Below are 16,858 nucleotides of genomic sequence, written 5' to 3'. Positions count from 1 at the left end.
TTCGGGAGGACGACGGTTCAATCCCGTCTCCGGCCATCCTGATTTAGGTTTTCCGTGATTTCCCTAAATCGTTTCAGGCAAATGCCGGGATGGTTCCTTTGAAAGGGCACGGCCGCTTTCCTTTCCAATCCTTCCCCAACCCGAGCTTGCGCTCCGTCTCTAATGGCCTCGTTGTCGACGGGACGTTAAACACTAACCACGACGACGAAGTCCGACACCAAAAGTGGTTTACACCTGTAATTTCCTGATTGGGACTCGAGAGGGGCGCTTATTATAGGTTTCGTTTGGGAGTCTAGCGGCGACGTAGGTGGTCCCTAATTCACTCCCAAAGGTATCCAGTTGTTTTATCATCTTTGAAATAGGAGTCTAGCGATAGCTTTCCATGAATGGTATATCAATCCTGGCGTTTATCTGATTTCCATTTAGTCCGTGGATTGGGACTAATGATTCATTCATTTTATAAGCGATTACTTGGAATTAGGACTGTTGATAGTTTTTAAAAATATCGGGGATCCGATTTTCGACATTTAAAGAAATATCATTATCGGCCGTCGATATGCCGAAGAAAAGTATCGATGTGTCGATCATCGCAGAAAAAATGTCGACGTATTGGCCTATAAAGATAATGAGCTGCACTTTGTGAATATACTGCCGGTTTTAGAGCTGTATAGTTAAGTAATTGATTTATTATTATTCTGTACGTCAACAAGCTAGCAGGCTATGCTGTAAGGCGATGTATGTCTAACAATGTTTGTTGACTCTGAAAGATGCACGCTTCAGTTTGTTGATGACTATAGACAAAGAAAAAAATCGTGTGTAAAGCGGCTTCTGAAGATTATTTAAATAAAAATTCGAGATGTGTTGCCCCGAGCGTCACGTATTAGATAAAAAGTCTCCGATCATATGTATGTTAACAATAAAATACCGTAAGTTTCGATGTAGGAAAACTGAGAAGAGTAACCAAAAAATTTATGAAAAGCGTATATGAAAATTGTGGACGAACATTCTATGGCGACTTAAAAGAACAGTAACTGAGGAGCTTGATATCTGAACGACAGAAGTGATGGGATAGTGGAGCTCCTCAAAAAATCACTAAAAATAGAAATGAAGCACACTGATGATGCAAACAATGCGAAATTGAAAAACAGAACCTCCGCTCTGTTGGATTCTGGCGTCATTCCCAAATTTTCCGAGTCCGAGGATGCTAGTCTACATACCATATTTCATTATTAAATACAATTGACTCTTTGAAAGTAAATTAACATTCACATAACTACTAAGAACTACCATGAAGTATTTCTCAGTCTCAGGAATAATCACTTTTATTTTTATTTACTAATTCGTATTCTGTTGTTCCGTTATGCAAGGGATCACCATGGATATGGAACGAGTTAGAATTACACATGAGAACAGTCCTTATAGATGTTAATAGATACAAACTGCAATACTGTATACGAACAAAGTATGGTAATAATTACAAGCTTGGGCATTTCCCACTGTGAAAAGAGGTATGAAACGCTCAAATAATAAATTACAATTATTCCACATTACAAACTAGAAATATGATAGAACTGAAATGCTTAGTTTTGAAATGAGGAACAAATAACTGAAACGAGTCTATAAGTCACCAATTACTAGGTAACAAAATTTTATCGCCAGCCTTATCGCTGCAGTTTACCACGCAGAAAATCTAAAATATCGTCATGACCTCTTTCTGACAAAACGTTGTCATCACTTTGTATTTCTCGCACCTCTGTTGCTTATATAATTCTTTACCTAAAACCGCTATTGCGCTTTCTTGTTCTGTCGCCTTTTCATCACAAAAGACGCAACTCAAGCTCCTAAGCAAAGAAGGAGATTCATAGCAGACTGCTTGTGTAATGAGGCTATGTGTGGAAACGAGAACGCCCATGCGTACACGCGTTCTTTCCACAAATTTTAGTGCATGCCTTTTTATTCGCGTGCGTCAGCGATTTCGCATGACGAAAGAGGCATCGTGTGGACATACCTTTAAAGCAAGAACTGAAAGGAAAACGATGCACGTTCACGCTTGGCGATACGCACTTTGTTAATAATAGTATCTGCATGTAAGTGGCACAATACAAGGTGTGTCCGATGGATCCGTCGTTCGGTTTCGCCACACATCGGATTTGTCTGGAACACTTCACTGCAACTTCCCTGTTTTTTTCATTTCTGCAAACGCCAGCGACTTAGCAGTTGTAAATTGCGTGGTGAAGTTGAACGATGCAGTTTTTGTTGGTAGCGCGCGCCGAGCGCCGATTAAGTCAGCATTTCCGCTCACACGTATCCGCCCACCACAAAGATCAATCTTATCATTTATATTTGTGTTTATCATTTTCAACAACTGTTTGTAAAGAATGCTAATGAGAAGGAATAGTACACTAGTTGCGTTAAAAATTGTTTTTTAAGGCAACTGGGCCGGCCGGAGTGGCCGAGCGGTTCTAGGCGCTACAGTCTGGAACCGCGCGACCGCTATGGTCGCAGGTTCGAATCCTGCCTCGGGAATGGATGTGTGTGATGTCCTTAGGTTAGTTAGGTTTACGTAGTTCTAAGTTCTATGGGACTGATGAACTCAGCAGTTAAGTTCCATAGTGCTCAGAGCCATTTGAACCATTTTAAGGCAACTGGTCTGCTAACATCACATCGGAAATCATCTTGTTCCATTCACATCGCCACTCCCCAGTGCAGTCGGACTTCTTCTTTGTGCCGCCTATAATTGCTTCATATAGACAAAGAGAAAGACTGGACGTGATGAAGGCTCAAACACTAGTAAGACTCTTTCACACAGTGAAAGCAAAATTATGGTATGGAACAATTTCGAAAGAACAGTTCCAAATATTCAACGAAAATTTCGAAAGAAATATAATATAAAATAAAAATATCAGGCCTTCGATATTGTCATTTCGATATCGATTGATCGCTGAAAATAATACCGCCGGTATACATATTGATATTTTTCGGAAATTATATCGATATTTTATGAACATACCTCGAATGTCTGAAATCACAATAAAAAGCCTCTGAATTTAAGACATTTCCGCCAAATTCTGAAGAGTGATCTGTGGCACGAGGGACCTTTCATTACCTATATTGTTGCAGCGGTTCATATAAAATACTGTGTCGGCAGTAGAGGTTTAACGCGCTTAGGTTATTCTACTGCCACACTGACCTATAACTTGGCAAACACTGTCTCTGTCTATAATTACATCTTATGGATCAATGATTCATGAGTAACAAACCCATTATAACAGTCGACTACTCGACGTATTAAGCACGCGGAACTATTGTTAAGTTTTGGACATAGACGTAAAATTCGGTTAACGGTTGTCAAACCTTGCTTTTGGCCTCACAATGTGTTGCCAAAATTGTAGCTAATGCAGGTGAAGGAGAACTTTGTAGTGTTATCGTTGCAACTGTATCTTATCTGTTATAGTCAGAGGATCAAAAATATGAGCATCGAGCAAGCACAGTACTAACTTCGCAATTCTCTGTGGGGTTGAGCAGAGGTCGGCGCGCGATGAACATCCTGCACAACCGGTGCTTCCATTCTAGGTTTCTTTATACAAGAGGTTCAGAAAATCTGTTGTCTAAACTAATACGAGGGCGTGATGAAAAGTAATGCCTCCGAATTTTTGATGTGAAAACTCTTAAACCTTGTTAAATAAACAAATGTTATTAATATTCTATGTCTTTATTCGCCATGTCTACATATCTATTTATCAACATGGTCACCCTGGCGAGAAACACATTTCTCCGACGGTTCAATCCCGTCTCCGGCCATCCTGATTTAGGTTTTCCGTGATTTCCCTAAATCGTTTCAGGCAAATGCCGGGATGGTTCCTTTGAAAGGGCACGGCCGATTTCCTTCCCAATCCTTCCCTAACCCGAGCTTGCGCTCCGTCTCTAATGACCTCGTTGTCGACGGTACGTTAAACACTAACCACCACCACCACCACCACATTTCTCCGAATGAGAGACCAGTTTGTTGATACCGCCCCTGGAGAACGTTTGATTTTATTGATAGAGTCACAGCCTCACCTCAGTTTGCGCCGCTTCATCACTGCCGAAGTGAAGTCCTCGAAGGTGTTCCTTAAGTTTTGGAAACATTGAAAATTGGATGGGGCCAAGTCAGGACTGCACGGAGGATGATCGATAACAGGGAGCCCAAAGCGTCGGATTGTTGCAGATGTCGCAGCGGTCGAGTGTGTTCTAGGACTGGTATGCTAAAGAAGAGGGTGCTCCATGTGTGGGCGAACTCTTCGAATTCGAAACGCGCTATTCCTCACTCACCGACATAGTTACATTACACACCACCATGTTCCACGCTGCAATTCGTAGACATGAAAAATAAAGATGTGAATATTAATAACGTTTGTTTTATTTAAAAACAGTTTAAGAGTTTTCACATACGAAATTCGGAGGTAACACTTTTCTGCACGCCCTCGTATCTGTCTATGGTTGTCAGTACGGCATTGGTCAGCTGAATACGTATTTTTTCTCTGCTTCTTCTATTTATGGTTGTCGGTTGACAGCCTTCCCGTCGTCTGGTTTAAGACGTTCCTATTCGGCACAATTAGTTATCCCACTCTTCATCTTAGTCCCATGTAGGTCTTCCTTTGAGCTTCCAAACATGGGTCACTTTTCTGTCGTTCATGCTTAGTATACGGCCAGTGAAGATGTTTCTTCGTTCCCTGATAAAGTCTCTAGCCATGCTTGTGTGTGTGTGTGTGTGTGTGTGTGTGTGTGTGTATGTGAGCGTCTGAGCGTCCACGTGCGACAGAGAGAGAGAGAGAGAGAGAGAGAGAGAGAGAGAGAGAGAGAGGGCGAAGGGTGGCTGGTGTGTGTGTGTGGGGGGGGGGGGGGGAGAAGAGATCACACAGATGCATTGATATCTAGCGTTCCGGTTCAGCGGCCTTCAATTGCCTATCTGTAAATGATTAGCTTGTTCCCATTTATACATTTTCATCATCTGTGTATAACTTCAGCCAAAATGATGATACATCATAGCTATTTCTGTCAACGTGATCGATGAAACATTTCAATGGGCCTCAATCACAGAATTAATGAGTCACTAACAGACGGGATCATGTTATGCACATACCACTGGTTAAAAACCAGAAGACATGTGAAATTGAACATTTCGTTTACGTTCTTTCGTTTACGATCACCGGGAAAAGTTGTATGAAACAAATTGCTTACCAAAATTATATGCTATTTCAATTTTTATAGTGTGGGAGCTATTGTCAAAATACAATGGAAAGACAGTAACGTATTCAGAAAGCCAGAGTAAGTCAACACTGCACTGTCCCCCTCGAGTAGCAATTAGACTGATTGATGGGGGAATATATGGACACACTGTTCAGAGAAGTGTGATATGCCTTACGAAGTGAAAACAGTTCGAAACACATTTATAAGGAATGTCCTTTGGCTCAAGCCAATATTTATTGTTAACTATCACGGAAAGATGATCAAGAATGAGTGGTTCACAAGAACCATCCTGGCATTAGGGTAACCATGGAAAGCCTAAATCTGGATATCCACGCTGGTTTTTAACGGCATTCATCCCGAAAGCGTGCGTAACTTCCTAAGCACTGCACAGCGACTGAAGCACAGAAGTGTTGCCGCGGCTCTTAACATCGACAGCTGTCGTAGCAGTGACGCACTGGTAGCGGATGGTACACCTGTGCCTATGATCTTACCAGGCACAGTTGCAGGATGCGGTTCTGGGAGCGAAGGAGCAGGAGGGGGTCGCAGTTTGATAATGCCTCTACCCCTCCCCCCTATGAAATATAAATTGCAATCTGCCACATTTAGTGCACCACAGATGCCTACGACTTTGATGACAGCAAATATAAAATATGTAATATATAATAATAAATAGTTTAATTACTGTATGATGTACAAAATGGCTTGATATAATAATAATAATAATTTGTTTACATCAATGTTGAGCTCATTGCTGTAGCGTAACTGGCAATATAGAGAAATATGGAATTTGAGGGGCATTGGTCAAAAAATCGGAGTACACGTGTCGTGGAACTAATTTAAGAATGATAATAGAAACAAACTCTCGCAACACTGACGACAACAAAATTTACATGAGTCGGAGTGCGCACTCATCATTCTTAGTACGAGGGGCGTTCTATATTTAATGCAACACTTTCTTTCTCGGCTAATTTCGGTTGAAAAAAGGCAGAATTTGCTGTAGGACACCATACAGTATTAAAGCTTCAGTCCCTACAGTTTCATGAAGCACTGATAGATGGCGGCGTTATACATACTATTTAAAATGGCATATGTACCGGATGTGCGTTCCAAGCAGAGAGCTGTCATTGCGTTTCTCTTGGCGGATTCCCGGTCCGGCATAAATTTTCATTATTGTCATTCCATTATCCAGCTGATGGTTGTTCATATCCGCATCTGCGAATACATTTCAAAATGTCTTCTGTAAACGGAGTTGCGCAGCTTCATACATTTAAAGAACCATGGAGCTATCAAAATCTGACGTAATTTGCATTTATTCATGTTATAGGGGCATTTTGTGGTTCCATGACGCCGTTCTTTACCCTCTTAGTGCGTGAATTAATTTCTACTGAAAGAAAAAAGTAAAAAATCTTATTTTTTGCTCAGTATTGGGATGTTAGACCATTTATAATGTTAAATCTAATAAATATTATACATAGTTGGTATAATTAGGTATGTGTCAATTTGCAACAACAGGCGTTTGAGAAGTAAAAGACTCACAACTCCTCATTGACGGAATTTTTTTTATTTAACTTTCTCATAAGACTCGATAGAAAAAGTAATTTATATGTGTTTGAATTATACCTTGTTTATGTCTAATTCCAATGCATGGGGTTACAATTATTTTATTCATGGGAATGCCTGAATCGATTTGAGTTTTGTGCTTAGGCAAAGGTGAAGTTTTCGTTTAGTACACTTAAAGACTGTCTGCTCTCTACAACTGGGTCTTTTGGCCGGTCGGCGTGGCCGAGCGGTTCTAGGCGTTTCAGTCTGGAACCGCGCGACCGCTACAGTCGCAGGTTCGAATCCTGTCTCGGGCTTGGATGTGTGTGATGTCTTTAGGTTACTTAGGTTTAAGTAGTTCTTGGGGACTGATGACCTCAGATGTTACGTCCCATAGTGCTCAGAGCCATTTTGGGTCTTTTGCATCTTTGTTACACAGGGCAATGACCAACTCCACCGGTGCGGGTAGACTTATTTTGGTATGGTTTGTCAGAACCAAATGCTTCTTACACTGAATTTCCATTTCCTTACTTAGTGAGGGCCTACCTCTCTTTCTTCGTGTCATGCTTTCTCCTTGTTTGCAGAGAGCTATTCTGGAATTGAATTCCAGAAGACAATTTTGTTTGCGAAGGGGAATTCCCAAAGTATCACTATCCCTTTGATACAGCAACCAACGATTCGCTACTACACGAACCACCAAGTGAAAAAGCAACATGTGATAATGAAACTTCCTGGCAGATCAAAACTGTGTGCCCGACCGAGACTCGAACACGGGACCTCCGCCTTTCGCGGGCAAGCACTCTACCATCCGAGCTACCGAAGCACGACTCACGCCCGGTACCCACAGCTTCACTTATGCCAGTATCCCGCCTCCCACCTTCCAAACTTTACAGAAGCTCTCCTGCGAACCTTGCAGAACTAGCACTCCTGAGAGAAAGGATACTGCGGAGACATGGCTTAGCCACAGCCTGGGGATTGTTTCCAGAATGAGATTTTCACTCTGCAGCGAAGTGTGCGCTGATATGAAACTTCCTGGCAGATCAAAACTGTGTGCCCGACCGAGACTCGAACTCGGGACCTCCGCCTTTCGCGGGCAAGCGCTCTACCATCCCTGCTACCGAAGTTCTGCAAGGTTCGCAGAAGAGCTTCTGTAAAGTTTGGAAGGTGGGAGGCGGGATACTGGCAGAAGTGAAGCTGTGGGTACCGGGCGTGAGTCGTGCTTCGGTAGCTCGGATGGTAGAGCGCTTGCCCGCGAAAGGCGGAGGTCCCGAGTTCGAGTCTCGGTCGGGCACACAGTTTTGATCTGCCAAGAAGTTTCATATCAGCGCACACTCCGCTGCAGAGTGAAAATCTCATTCTGGAAACATGTGATAATGTTTTCTTGATTTCATGAAAATCCTGTAACATAAAACTAGAGCATCAAGCAAATTCACCCTTCCCATGAATTTGTTGTAGATTGTAACAATGCTAGGGCATGGTACCTGAGTGTGTGCTTCTTGTGTTCTGTCCCATATTCATACTTCGCTAACTGGATAAGCAGATGCAAATATAATGGCAAGAATCACACCTTTGTTGTCAAACCATTTTACTACTCTGACGTCTACATCATCAAGAGTAACCTCCTTTCCTTCGAAAGACTTCCTTCACGCTGCTATTAGTTGAAGACGTACAACCTGGAAGATGGCTTGAGTGGAATATTTCCAATGAATAAATCCTCCTTTTAATCAATGCAACAAGCAGATTTCTAGATGAAAACCAGCTGTCAAAAAAGACATTATTCTGGCCGTCTTCAATAGTTTGTGCTTAGTGTAACACAATATTTCCCCTTGCACATCTGTGCAGACAACCTGCCACTGAAATAATTTTGCCCGTATAAATCTCAAAATTGTGCACCATTAATTTTTTGTCACATAAAATAAATATTTCATAATCCCACTTTATGGGTTTCTTGGGTAAGTATTGCTTTAATGGAGACTGCCTTTGAATGAAGCCATCTGCTTACCAATACACATCTGACTTTGACATTCAGCTGAAATGTGGGAAACAATGAGTCAATTACTGGTCGTATTTCGAACAGCCTATCCATGTTTGGATCATGAGTGATCGGCATTTTTTCATTATCATCAAAATAAATATTTCTCTTGAGATGTCTTTCACTTGGGCGGCTGCCATCACTTTTGTGTGCACGTATTTTCAAATGTGTATTTCCTTTCCTTTTAGCATGAAAGGACTTTGGAACCATTGTAAAAAGCTGTGGGGTGGCAGCAATTCATTAGAACTTCCACAGCACTCCAGTAGTGACGTATAATCAAACAAAACCACATTGAAATATATTGGCCACATGAATCAATTGATCATTGTTGTAAATAAATGTGCTAAGACGTAAACAATTTTTTTTCTCGGCCAGTTTTTGTTGAAAGAATGCGGAGTTTGTTGCGGAACATCGTGGTACATTCCCGTTTCATCCCCTGTAGTTTAATGAAGTTGCGAATAGTGGCGGGGCTATACATAGCCTTGAAAATGGCGTCTCTAACGGAGATGCATTGCAACAAACAGACAGCTCTCACTGAGTTTCTGCTGGCGGAAAATCAGAGCATCGCAGATACTCAGAGACTCTTGCAGAGTGTCTGCGGAGACCTGGCTGTGAATAAAAGCACGGCGAGTCGTTGGGCAAGGTGTCTGCAATAATAGCAAAGAGGTCGCGCAAAATGGCTCTGAGCACTATGGGACTCAACTGCTGAGGTCATTAGTCCCCTAGAACTTAGAACTAGTTAAACCTAACTAACCTAAGGACATCACACACATCCATGCCCGAGGCAGGATTCGAACCTGCGACCGTAGCGGTCTCGCGGTTCCAGACTGCAGCGCCAGAACCGCGCGGCCACTTCGGCCGGCGAGGTCGCGCAAACCTGTCCGATCTCCCGCGTGAAGGCTGACCGCACACAGCTGACTCATGAAATGTTGGAACGTTTGGACACTCTCATTCGAGGTGATCGACGGTTCCCAACCAAACACCTCACTGCTCCACGGGAAGTCACAATTCTGCGCACCCGAGAGGAGCTCACAAAACTTCGTTGGACAGTTCTTCCTTATCCACCCTACAGCCCAGATCTCACGCCTTCCTTCTGTTTAGCTCAATGAAGGATGCACTCCGCGAAACAGTAGGTGAATGATGCAGCAAGACGTTGGCTCCGACGTCCGCCAGTAGAATGGGTATACAGGCCCTACCCAGTAAAGGTGCCGTAAGGCCGTCGCATTGAACGGAGATTATGTTGAAAAACAGGAATTTGTAGGCAAAAGAGTTGGGAGTAATATAGTGTTTTGAAATCCTGAATGACACCAACCGCTCCTTTCAGAAAAAAAAGTGTTGCATTTCTAACTGAATGCCCCTTCAATTTATATTCCATGCACGCCAGTTTAAATAGCAATACATATTTTATTCACAATCCGCCAGTAGACGCAGGACACGACTTTCCCTAAAGTCTTGACTTAAGACAACGTTGCTGCAGTGGGAAAGGTATGCCAACACGGAAATGTAATATACACTACTGGACATTAAAATTGCTACACCACGAAGATAACGTACTAAAGACGCGTAATTTAACCGACAGGAAGAAGATGCTGTGGTATGCAAATGATTAGCTTTTCAGAGCATTCATACAAGGTTGGCGCCAGTGGTGACACCCACAACGTGCCGACATGAGGAAAGTTTCTAACCGATTTTGCATACACAAACAGCAGTTGACCGGCGTTGCCTGGTGAAACGTTGTTGTAATGCCTCGTGTAAGGAGGAGAAATGCGTACTATCACGTTTCCGACTTTGATAAAGGTCGCATTGTAGCCTATCGTGATTGCGGTTTATCGTATCGCGACAGTACTGCTCCCGTTGGTCGAGATCCAATGACTGTTAGCAGAATATGGAATCGGTGGGTTCAGGAGCGTAATACCGAACGCCGTGCTGGATCCCAACGGCCTCGTATCACTAGCACTCGATATGACAGGCATCTTATCCGCATGGCTGTAACGGATCGTGCAGCCACGTCTCGATCCCTGAGTCAACAGATGGGAACGTTTGCAAGACAACAATAATCTGCACGAACAGCTCGAAGACATTTGCAGCAGCATTGACTATCAGCTCGGAGACCATGGCTGCGGTTACCCTTGACGCTGGATCACAGACAGGAGCGCCTGCGATAGTGTACTCAACGACGAACCTGGGTGCACGAATGGCAAAACGTCATTTTTTCGGATGAATCCAGGTTCTGTTTACAGCATCATGATGGTCGCATCCGTGTTTGGCGACATGACGGTGAACGCACATTGGAAGCGTGTTTTCGTCATCGCCATACTGGCGTATCACCCGGCGTGATGGTATGGGGTGCCATTGGTTACACGTCTCGGTCACCTCTTGTTCGCATTGACGGCACTTTGAACAGTGGACGTTACATTTCAGATGTGTTACGACCCGTGGCTCTACCCTTGTCACAATACACCAATCTTGATGAACTGTGGTATCGTGTTGAAGCTGCATGGGCAGCTGTACCTGTACACGCCATCCAAGCTCTGTTTGACTCAATGCCCAGGCGTATCAAGGCCCTTATTATGGCCAGAGGTGGTTGTTCTGTGTACTTATTTCTCAGGATCTATACGCCCAAATTGCGCGAAGATGTAATCACATGTCAGTTCTAGTATAATATATTTGTCCAATGAATACACGTTTAGCATCTGCAAGCTTCTTGGTGAAGCAATTTTAATGGGCAGTAGTGCAGTTACACATACGACAGGCACCCCGCTCAACAAAGCGAACAACGCTAAGGAAACAGCGGTGCGAGGTGCGGTGACAGAGATTGGGCCGTGGGCTGGGAGGGCGGTAGGGCACGCAGAGGCGGAGGCGAGCAGAGAGGCCGGCTCGCCGCGGGCGCTGGGAACGCTTCTTATTAGAGCGAGACATTCATCAGGCTGGCGTAATTGCCAGGTAGCGTATCACTGGGCCCGGCCGCGGGCCCAAATAACACGGCCGGCGCCCGCGCCCGCGGCCGGCGCTGCGCAGGTAGCGGCCGATGCGTTTTTGTTAGCCTCCGCCGCGCTCGGAAAATCGGCGCCATTTACATAACACGGTGAAACTCAATTCGAATGAAACAATTTCTTTCACGAAAAAAATAAAAAATCCGAACCGTTGGGAGGCGAACAAAATGAATAACTGGCGGGAGAGCACGGATTCAATGAAAGCTGTTCACCATTTCTTGCTGAGCCAGCGGAACTGGAAATGGTTTCTGGGTATCCGTAATAAAAATACGAAAATTCAGTCAACAGAAATGTTATCTCGTTTTTTTGTTCCAGTCGACTGTGGAGTATGTTTCAGCGTTGCCTCGCACACTGCAAAGTATGAAAGAATTAGGAGAAAATACTAGCAAAACGTCTGCCTCTTTTAACTGAACTTCCACTTCAAGTTACCCTCTACTATAAGGAACAGATTTTTAGCTCAGAGTTATCTCCTAAGCGTAAGAAGTACCGTATATATTTTTGTGAAGAATATTCTCAAATTTTTCTGCAAGAGTATGTTAAAGGCATATTCAACGAAATAAAGAATAGTTACTTTAAAGTATGTTCCACATGTTGTATGAAAATATTTATTGGGGCCGTCAAATGGTGAAGTCATATAGTGCATTAAAAAGGACGTTAGCCGATATTCGTTTCGGTACATGACCTATGCGTACACAACACTATGTTAATCTGCGACGAGTATCTTCATACTCTCATGTAAAACAGTTCGTAGTACGCTGAACAAAATCAAAAATTTGTGAAGAAGCGTAGTAGTGGAAAGAGTATTACCATCTGCAGTTGAATACACAAATTATTTCTTTAATTTTTTAAAGTGGAATGTGATGATGATAGGAAAGATAGAAAAATCAGACAACTTACTCTGATCTCAATAGAATCTGAAAAGTGCTAGGTAATGTCTATATTCTTTTGTTACGCATCAAATGATTCTCATTAACTACCGGTCGTGTGCAGAACCTAGTTTAAACACTATGCCGTTTGTAGTCGATCACAAGCAAAAAAAAAAAAAAAAAAAAACATATCTTCGGTTCCTCTGGACGGAAGATGACAGAATTAAACAGATTTTCATATGGAAAACGAGATTCGAAGGCCATATGTACTTCCAGAAACCGATATTGAAACTATTCTTTGAAAGTTTCAGTAGTATGCGGAAAAAAGAGAAAATCTGAAGCGTGGGGAAATAGGAAATGAGCGTACAGTGTTTGCTCTAATATCCTAATGGAGACAAACCATAGAGGCAGTTGAGCAGCCCAGGGATGGGCGGCACAACAGGCTTATTGGGAGCGAAGTTACTCTCTGTGGAGGATAGGATTACGTACTTGACGTGATCAATTGTAGAGGTTCTGTGCGGAGATGGTAGTTTTTATTACTGACTCTGGATACCGTGCCTGATGTTAGAATTTCATATCAACCAAAGCAGACAGAGAGTATCTCTTTATTGCCGCTGATCAGTGTGGTGCCCAGGATGTGACACTGTACACAGGGCCGAAGCTGACAAACGTGATTTATGTTGAAATTTCCTGACAGATCGAAACTGTGTGCTGGACCGGGATGCGAAACCAGAACCTTGCCTTTCGCGAGCGATGCCCTTACCGACTGAGGTAGCCACGGACGTCTAACGACACGCCTTTTCAGTTTTTTTTCTGCCTCCCAAACGCGAGGTTAGTCCCTGTTCAGCACCAAGTTTTAATATATCAACAATTTTCCGAACATTCCGCTGTAGGGAGGAATATTCGTTCTTCGAAATTGGGCTAAATGCATTCTCTGAAAATTATTTCGAGCAGTTAGTTCGTGAGCCCAGTCGAATAGTAAACGGATGTGAAAACACACTTCACCTCTTAGCACTCCGTCTTCAGGCCACGAGTGGCCTACCGGGACCATCTGACCGCCGTGTCATCCTTAGAGGAGGATGCTGATAGGAGGGGTGTGGGGCCAGCACACCGCTCTCCCGGTCGGTATGATGGTATTCTTGACCGAAGCCGCTACTATTCGGTCGAGTAGCTCCTCAATCGGCATCACGAGGCTGAATGCACCTCAAAAAATGGCAACAGCTGATGGCGGCCTGGATGGTCACCCATCCAAGTGCCGACCACGCCCGACAGCGCTTAACTTCGGTGATGTCACAGGAACCGGTGAAACCTCTGCGGCAAAGCCGTTGCCACACTTCACCTCTTAGCAACGAATAAGCCTGAGCTAATAAACAGCATCAAAACGGATACAGAGATTACTGATCACAGGGATGGCGTAGCGAGATTGAAAACTGTAAACCCCAAATTCTCCAAGAATAAACGGAAAATATACCTACTCAAAACATTAGATAAAAATTCGCTTGACGCATTCCTGAGAAACAGACTCCACTCCTTCCAAATTAACAATACACCAGGAAGTGAAGACCGGATGTGGCATGAATTCAAAGAACGATTATCCACAGCAATTGTGAGATTTACACCAAATAAATTTAAAAACGACGGTACTGATCCTCTTTGGTACACAAAACAGGTCAGAATACAGTTGCAGAAATAACGAAACAAGCAGGTCAAATTTAAATGAACGCAAAATCTCCAAGACTGACGATATTTTTTCAGAAGCTCGAAATTTAGCGCGGACTTCACTTCGAGATGCTTATAATAGTTCCCACAACGAAACCTGGCAGAAAATCCAAAGAGACTCTGGCCGTATGGAAAGTATGCTAGCGGCAAGTCACAATCAATGGCTTAATTGCGCGATAGCAATGGAAATATTATCGACGACAGTGATGCCAAAGCAGAGTTACAAAACACGGCGTGTCTAAATTCCTTCACAAAAGAAGACGAAGTAAATATTCCAGACTTCGTATCAAAAACAGCTGCCAAAATGAGTAACTTAGAAGTAGATATCCTCAGAGTAGTGAAGCGACTTAAATCACATAATAAAAGTTTTTCAGTCCAGAATGTATACCAGTTAGCTTTCTTTAAGCGTATGGTGAGGCAATAGTTCCGTACTTAAAAATCATATATAACCGTTTTCTCGACGAAAGATCCCATACCCAGAGACTGGAAGTTACACAAATATTCGAGAAAGTCAGTAGGAGTAATGTCCTAAAATCGTGAATCACCTAGAAGAGAACGGTCTATTGACACACAGTCAACACGGATTTAGAAAACATCGTTATTGTGAAACTCAACTAGGTCTTTACAAACACGAAGTGTCGAGTGCTACTGACAAGGGATTTTAAATTGGTTCCGTACCCCACAAACGGCATGTTGTCAAATTGCGTGCTTGTGTAATATCGTTTCAGTTATGTGACTGGATTCGTGATTTCCTGTCAGAGAGGTCACAGTTGGTAGTAACTGACGGAAAGTCATCGAGTAAACTAGAAGTGATTTCTGACGTTCCCCAAGGTAGTGTTACAGGCCCTCTGTGTTCCTTATCTATATAAACGGTTTAGGAGACAATCTGCGCAACCGTATTAGGTTGTTTGCAAATGATGCTGCCGTTTTCCGTCTAGTAAAGTCATCAGAAGACCAAAATAAATCGCAAAACGATTTAGAAAAGATATCTGAATGGTGCGAAAATTGGCAATTGATCCTAAATAATGAAAAGTGTGGGGTCACACACATGAATGCTAAAAGGAATCCGTTAAACTTCGGTTACACGACAAATCAATCAAACCTGAAGGCCGTAAATTCAATTAGATACCTAGAATTACAATTACGAACAACTTAAATTGGAAACAACACATTTAAAATGTTGTTGGGAAGGCGAATCAAAGATTGCGTTTTATTGGCAGAACAGTTAGAAGATGCAACAGATCTACCAACGAAACTGCCTACACTACGCTTGTCTGCCCTCTTTTGGAGTACTGCTGCGTGGTCTGTGATGATTCACTGAGTACATCGAGAAAGTTCAAACAAGAGCAGCACGTTTTTTAGCATCACAAAATAGGGGAGAGAGTGTCCCTAACATGATACAGGAGTTGGGGTGGGCCTCGTTTTTCGTTGTGGCAGAATCTTTCCCCGAAATTTCAATCAGCTTTCTCCTCCGAGTGCGAAAATATTTTGTTGACGCCGACCTACTTAGGAAGAAACGATCGTCATACTAAAATAAGGTAAATCAGAGCTTGCAGGAAAAGATGTAGGAGTTTATTTTTTTCGCGCCCTGTTCGAGGTCGGAATAATAGAGAATTATTGTGAAGGTGGTTCGATGAACCGTCTGCCATGTACTTCAGTGTGATTTGCAGAGTATCCATGTAGAGTTAGATGAAAATTTCTGGTTTCTTCAAATCGTTTCACACACGTCGTGGAGTGGTTTCTTCATGAAAGTTAGGACCAGTTTCTTTCCCAGCGATGTAGAACTGAGATTTGATTACATCCCACATGTCTACTGGGGTAAAAGGTCCTTTCGTCCAGTACCTTCCTATAACTATCAGCTGCTACTCGCTATAGCGTGGTGTTGCCACGCAGCTGTTTCAGCATTACACCACCTCAGTCTGCCCCAGTTGTCGGTGTGACACCTTTTTGGCAACCAGAACTATTTAACAGTGGTGCTTTTGGCCTTCAAACGTGTTACCACCCAGTGACTGTCATCTGATGATGCTCACGTCTCACCAGGGAAAGAGGTGCTAGTAAATCTAATTGTGCGCGGACTGTGGATTTTTTTTTCATATCTAAACACTAAGTTACAAAGTCGTTCGTAATTCGATGTAGGAAGACGTAGGAGGATACTTTGAACTCTTACTAGTTTCATAAATTGTGATTGTTTTATCAGTGAGTAGTCATACTGATTTTCAGTTTTATAAGTTGACTAATTTCTCTGTTATACCATATTTTTTACTGATTGCAGTTTGTGGATATCACTCATTTATAATTTCAACAATTTTTTGTTCAAAAACGGCTGGGCTGAAGTATATTTTGCACCAGTGTTATTCACATTATTTCATGAAATGCTTCTCATGTTTGCTTTATACTACTCATAACAGACACTACTTGGGCTGTGTACGCTCACTAATATGAATATCAATGCTGTATGTTCTAAACGCATCCTGTGCAGA

The 16,858-nt window shown here is 42.8% G+C and overlaps 1 protein-coding gene across 1 annotated transcript in view; it reads right to left on the bottom strand.

Moving 5' to 3' along the window:
• LOC126263347 (band 4.1-like protein 4A) overlaps positions 1-16,858 on the bottom strand; it is a 691,823-nt gene that overhangs the window by 435,672 nt on the left and 239,293 nt on the right. The window lies entirely within an intron of this gene.

Source organism: Schistocerca nitens, chromosome 6, assembly GCF_023898315.1.
Source record: "Schistocerca nitens isolate TAMUIC-IGC-003100 chromosome 6, iqSchNite1.1, whole genome shotgun sequence".
Classification (NCBI taxonomy): Eukaryota; Metazoa; Arthropoda; class Insecta; order Orthoptera; family Acrididae; genus Schistocerca; species Schistocerca nitens.
Note: the sequence above shows the minus strand (reverse complement) of the source record. Positions and strands in the feature narration are given on the sequence as shown.